Source organism: Bidens hawaiensis, unplaced genomic scaffold (assembly GCF_021521415.1).
Source record: "Bidens hawaiensis isolate Kalapana, Puna unplaced genomic scaffold, B.hawaiensis_p1.1 tig00040519_1, whole genome shotgun sequence".
Taxonomy (NCBI): domain Eukaryota; kingdom Viridiplantae; phylum Streptophyta; class Magnoliopsida; order Asterales; family Asteraceae; genus Bidens; species Bidens hawaiensis.
In genome coordinates this window covers 96419-103284 of record NW_027497140.1, presented here as the reverse complement: position 1 = coordinate 103284, position 6866 = coordinate 96419, and the positions used below count along the sequence as shown (strand labels likewise).

Here is a 6866-nt window from a genome sequence, read left to right as displayed (position 1 = left end):
AAACCCATTTTCAAAGTTCCAATTAATAAAACCCATTTTTATTATGAAATCATTAGTTATTAATAAAACCAATTTTTATTACCTAACGATTTCTAAGGAACCAATTTTATGCTAGTTGATTTTAAGTTGTTAAGCAAACCATATTGCAAATAATAAGTAAATCAACCATGCAAGCACAAAATATACACAACCACAAGTTCATAACCATAGCCTCCTAATATTGACCACACTTGTTGACCGAAGACAAGTGCGTCAAAAAGTCTCTCCTAAGGGACCCAAAAGAACATGCACTTGTGTCGGTGAACTCCCACTTGATTCCGCATCCATATGCTCCAAGTGTTTACTCCCGGTGTTGTGGTCTTCATCATTTTATTTGGGCTTCCATCCATGCATCTTCTTTTACAAAATATATCTTAATACATTTTTCTAGTAAAAGAAATACATCTAATCTACTTATTATTACAAGCCATATGAATGAATAAATAGATTACAAAACCAAATAAATATTACAACCAAATCGAATGAACAAACAACCAACACAATCATTCAACCAAACACAAGGCCATGGCTAGGTTATGAACATCTATTACACATCCAAATATGCAATAATACAAGACCAAAATGGTTCCCCTTTTTGCCTCAAAACTTTCGGCCAAAGCTTAAGCAAACCGAAAGTTTCGGGTTTTGTCCAAACAAACTAAACAATCATCCAAATGACTTGGTTTTTCAAGATTACCACATGCATGTAAAGTATAACCTTGAAAAACCATGGGGTAACCAAAACCCCAAAAAGATTCAGCCAAATAGTGAAACCCACCATAAACCCGAAAAATTTTGGGTCTAATGAAGCATGCATTCGTATAAGCGGCTCTTGATGCCATTGTTGGGTTTTAACAAGATTATCAAAGTGATAAAATCCCTATTTTACCAAAAACGCAGCGGATATAAAAGTTTTAAATCTTGTTAATATGATATGTATAAAACCAATTTTAAACATGCAAAACCCAAACCCGGATCCAAATACGAATTACACACTATCAAATACATGCATGTCACTATAAGTCCATGCATGTTACTACTACCTTTCAATATGACAAAACCGGGTGAAAGAGATGATGATTGAAAGGTAAGAACTTGAATATGGAAGCTCCTCAAGCTAGCATACCCCAAGCTTCAACAACACACCACTTCTAGCTAGGATTTGCACTTGAAATTTTCTTCTTCTTTTCTTATGTTGGATGAAAATACCCAAGAGAGGAAGAGAGAAAAGTTTACTTGGAAATTATGTGTGTTATGAAAGAATGAAAGAGAAAGACTTGGTTTTATTTAAAGGCATCTTTCTCTCCACCAATAATAACCATTGCATGTCTCCACTCACCTTGCATGTCTCCAGTCAAACATATAATAATATTATATTTGAAAGAGTTATTATCTTTTTCTTTTATAAAACTTTAAACATATATATATATATATATCCATACATATATACTTTTATAAGTTTATAACTTATAACTTATAAAACCTATTATATGTTAAGAGACATGCTTGGTTATTATTATTCACATATTGTTATTTAACCAACTTAAATAACACTATGTAATGTTCTTTCATAAAACATAAATTATCCATATGATTTGTTTATTACACAAGTACATTTTATTTAGAAACCCCTTTCCAAATAACTCAAGTGTTAATATTCATTTGTTATGATCACATCATATATGAACGAATATTATCGGTGTTTGTCTAGCTTGTTATTGGGTATGACCCGACTTGGATCATAACGTACTAGCCACATCAATTTAATATGTCTCTTGGGCAGACCGAGTCCAACACTACATGCACTTTATTCGGAGAACAATAAGAAAAGGAAACATGCAAAACAATAAGGAAAAATGCAACGCTGAACAGTGGCTATCCCTATGGGTCTGGGATCGCATCACATTTACTACTTAGATGCTTTCAAATACACACCGATACTATCAATATAATACCCACAGAGGCCGTAAAATCCAGCAAATGAACCCTTGTCCCATGATACTGTAAATGGATCCCCCTCTTCATCCGAATGATAATAACCCACTGGTCCATGGGTCCTTTTGTTCGTCACAAATGATATTGATGAAATTATTGTGTAACCCGCATTGTTCCATCTGAAACATCAACGGTGCCACTAATGGCAATAATTTCTTCATCCCAATCGAATGTTACCTGATCAAATAATGAAGATTAGAATTGTAAAGTCACAACGAAACAACTTTATGATATTATTTGTATTAACTTGCACTAGTAGGAACTCATTACCTCCCAAACTCTAGGTCCACCTATCCAACCACCTGCTTTTTTATAAGTGTGTGTAACTCCTCTATATTGTGTCGTGAACATCATAGAGCATATCATTTTGCTATGTTCAATGGTTATCTTCTTCAAACGATGATTTTTCTCAAGTTGGAAAGACCAGATGTTTTGCGGACCTCCAGGGTGACTTGTTCCCCATGTTCCAACCCTCATGATTTCATCGTGGGGTTTCAGATAGACACCAATGCCATCAATATGAGTGCTAGCCACGCCATAAAATCCAACTAAGGAGCCTTTGTCCCAAGGTATGGAGAACATAGATTTGTCCCAAGGTCCGGAGAACGTAGAGTTGGATATTCGACCGAAAGGTCCACGGAGGACCCCTTGTTAGTTTTGAAAGATAGTGACGAAATTATAGTATCGCCACCGTGAGTACCGATGTTTCCATTGATACCAACTATTTCCTCATCTAGTTCAAGCTTCACCTGAATATGGCGCCAACATGAAGATTATGTTTTAGCAGTAATTAGTGCACCCTATTTTGTTGTTATTTCAGAGCATTCCTAGCCCGTCTCACGTCCCCATATCTTTAATTGTATTGAAAAATACCACATTTCTCTCTAAAATTCATTTAATAATATATTTATTATATTTTTATCATCATAGTTTATCTTTCCTCTACTCACAACTAGTTTCAACAAATATTTACAAATTAGGGAACAATATAGAATAGTAACCAAGTTTAAAGTTTGTTCCAATTAAGTCACTTATATTTTGTTATGTCTCAATCAGGTCACTCAACTTTTAGTTTGTCACAATTAGGTCACTTAAATTTCAACTACTATATTATCGTAAGTGATATATTTATTATCGTAAGTGATATTTACTGATAAAAAATAAAAAAAATGTTGGTTTCAATGACGTTTTAGTTATTTATGAACATATAATATAAAGTAAAAAAGATAGTATTAGAACAACCATTGAAAGTTGAGTGACCAAATTGAGCTAAAATTAAAAATTGAGTGACCTAATTGAGACACACTGAAAGTTGAGTGAAATTGGGACAAAATAAAATATGAGTGACTTAATTAGAATAAATTTAAAACTTCGTTACTATTCTACAAAGTTGTCTCTAAAATTAAATATGGAAAAACAAAATTTTCAAATATTTGCAAAAAGAATCACTAACTTTTATCATTCTTCCATTCACAATATTGTTAACTTTATCCTATAATTTTCAAAATCCACTTACATAATTTTGGAGATAATTTAGGAGATGGACGGAGAATGCTTTCACAAAGTTAAAAATTTGGTCAAAGAATCATTTGTAGCTCATGATTTTTTGTTTAAATAATTCAAGTTTATTTAATTATAATGTTAGTTTTACAAAAAAAAGGTATAAAAAATTAAACAAATATATATTTAGCTCACAAAACAACATTTACATAGCTCGCGAAAGTAAATATATATGTAGCTCAAAATGTTACATATATGTTCTCGCTTACGGCACATGATTATTTTAATTTTTTAGCAAAGGGATAATAACATGTTAACAATAAGTAAATAAAGAAAATTTTGTTTAAAAATGGTTTTAGCGAAGGTTTTAGGTATATTAGCTGTTTTTATGTTATCATCTCCCCATATATATGTGTCTGTGTTGGATTTATAATTTTATCATCTCCCTATATTGCTTTAGTGTGTATAAAAGGACCCAATGATTATCTGAGTATGTTAACATATATACGCTTCTCACCTCAGAAACTGTTTCTCCATAATCGGAACCACCAACCTTGTTAGATGTATACAAAACATCTCCAGATTCCGAGGTAAATATGAGAGAGTATACCAAATCATCACCATGACCAACAGTTATATTTCGAAGAGTATGACCTTGCTCAAGTTCAAAAGACCAGTTATCTTTATGACCTCCACTTTGTTTACCCCAGGTTCCTAGCCGAATAAATCTAGCTACTTCCATATTAACCTTGAAAAAAAGAGTATGTCATTGAAGGTAAAAGTACGAAATATATTCTATATTATTTGGTAATTGTAGTATTTCACATGAAACTTACTTGAAGGTTTAATGCCTTTTCGAGTTCTTTTGTGACTCGAGCCATCGTTGGCCTTTCAGTTGGGTTTTCTTTCAAGCATTCATATGCAATTATAGAGAATACACCCAATGACTCTTCCTTCATTTCATTCTGTAAACTGGGAACGATTATCTCAGATAAAGTGTTTTGTTCACAAGATTGTTGTGCCAGTGAAGCAAGAGATCGATGTTCACCCGTGTACATACTAATAAGTGCAGGCTTCCCACATAATATTTCAAATAGTACCACCCCAAATGAATACACATCGGATTCCTTGGTTAAGATGCCGCTTTTGGCATATTGGGGATCAATATAGCCTATGGTGCCACAAGCATTAGTGACAACAAATGTGTCCTTAACATTCGAAGGGCCTACCTTTGATAACCCAAAATCAGATATTTTTGCTTCCCAATTTTCATTTAGGAGAATGTTTGAGCTCTTTAAATCGCGATGCAATACCCTATGTTGGGGTCCCACATCATTATGAAGGTAACTAACACCCCGAGCTGCATCAATGCATATTTTGAGACGTTGGACCCACGATAGCTTTTCGTTGACTAGATATTTATCAAGGCTACCATGTTTTGCGTACTCATAAACGAGGATATTTTCTCCATCCTCTTCACAAAAACCAACAAGCGTGATGAGGTTTTTGTGGCTGCAATGCGAAAGTGTATCAATTTCCATCCGGAACTCACGATCTCCTTGTCCCAGTTTACGATCTAATCTCTTCACAGCTACCTTATTCCCTTCTCCAAATTTAGTGAGGTTTCCTATATAGACCTTCCCAAATCCACCTCTTCCAATGAAATTTTTATCACTAAAGTTGTTGGTTGCCAACTTTATCTTTTCAAGTGGAATATTTAAATCTTGTTCTTCTTGTTCCATGCTGAGAAAACTAAGTGGAAGTAATAAGAATCCAACTAGGAGTAAACTCTCAGGACGTTGTGTCTCACTTTAACAACCAATATAATGTGTAAATTTTGAAACATTTTGGATTTTCGTATTCAGGTAATCCAAATTGGTTTAGTATGTTATTATTTTTTATGTTTATATAACTTTGAGTTTAATACTCAAACCCCCCCTCTAACTAAACTTTAACCCATTCTTGCACCCTTCATCATAGACTAGGGACTTGTTTGCAAAAACGATTATTACATTATCTTCATCATCATCCCGTCGCATATACCCCCTTCCCCCCCCTTTGCTTTAAACGCATCACACCGATACAAAAATTGTAGAAAATATTAACGAATCGACGACTAACTTGATTATTACCAAACCACGGATTAACCGACCCTAAAACTCTATATACACTCAATCATAATTCAATTAAACTCTCCTTCACATCCCTCATAGCATCACGAAACTAAACCCTAACACAATTACATAATATCATACTGTCAAGACCGTTTTTGGATTCCAAGTTGGCCGCATGTTTAGGATTCTTAGTTCACCCTCAATTTGTATTGGCTTTAGGTTAATGTTATATGTATTCTGGTCGTTCATCATCTTTTTTCAATAACCCCAAATCCATTTGATCAATCAATGAACAATTAAGCTAAACCCGATTTCTAGGGTTCTGTTTGGATTTGGGGATGAACTGAGCTGAGGTTATTAATTTTTGATTTCATAATCTTAACATGTTAGACACTTGCCCGTGCACGGTTAATTTGTTATGGTGAACCGGCTATGGCGCGGGTTGAAGTCTCGCAGCCTTTTTTTTTAATGGTTAGTTTGATCTTTTTTATGTTTTTAATTATTTAAATCAATATAATTAATTCCTCCGTCCGATTATAAGTGTCCACATTTTCTTTTTTATTTGTTCTATTACACGTGTCTACTTTTAAAATTTATTAGTTAATTTCTAAGTTTACCCTTAAACAAACACAACTAACATTAATAAACAATATTGATGAACCCACTTTTCAAGGGCATTATTGTCATTTGGTAAGAATAAAAAAGTAATCATTCAACCCATCTTAAACTTTGTGTTTTTCAAACTTGGACACTTATAATGGAACGTAGGGAGTAATATTAATGATGAATAAATAATATTTTTACGAAACCAGCACTTTTAGTTTGATGTTTTCCATTTTTTTTGTTAAAACTATATATAGGTATATATATAGGGGATGGTTTAATGAAGAAATCATATTAGTGCGAGAAGTGCGATAAATGATTTGTAACCTTTGAATATATTGGTCAATGGCCTACATTCCATATGGCATTTTTGTAATTCCCAAGAGATTATTATAACTTGTTTTTATATAAAAAAAGGGTAAAATGGTCTTGTTTGACTAGACCTAAATCAAGGAAACGTGAACATCTTCATCAGTTTCCATTTTTATGCCTTAATTACCTCATAGCATCCACCAAGATTGTATTGTAAGAAATTGTGATTCACAAAATCTTCAATATTTTAAAGAGATGATTGAGTTATTAGAAAGTAATCGTCTGTGATATATTTCGAGTTCT

The 6866-nt window shown here is 33.2% G+C and overlaps 1 pseudogene across 1 annotated transcript; it reads right to left on the bottom strand.

The window, feature by feature from the left end:
• Positions 1-1928: 1928 nt before the first annotated feature.
• On the bottom strand, positions 1929-5263 carry LOC143592092 (uncharacterized; annotated as a pseudogene). The gene is made up of 4 exons (XR_013145850.1): positions 4371-5263; positions 4052-4282; positions 2305-2783; positions 1929-2211 (listed from the first exon to the last, which is right to left on the bottom strand). The product of XR_013145850.1 is annotated as an uncharacterized LOC143592092 (transcript).
• Positions 5264-6866: the final 1603 nt, after the last annotated feature.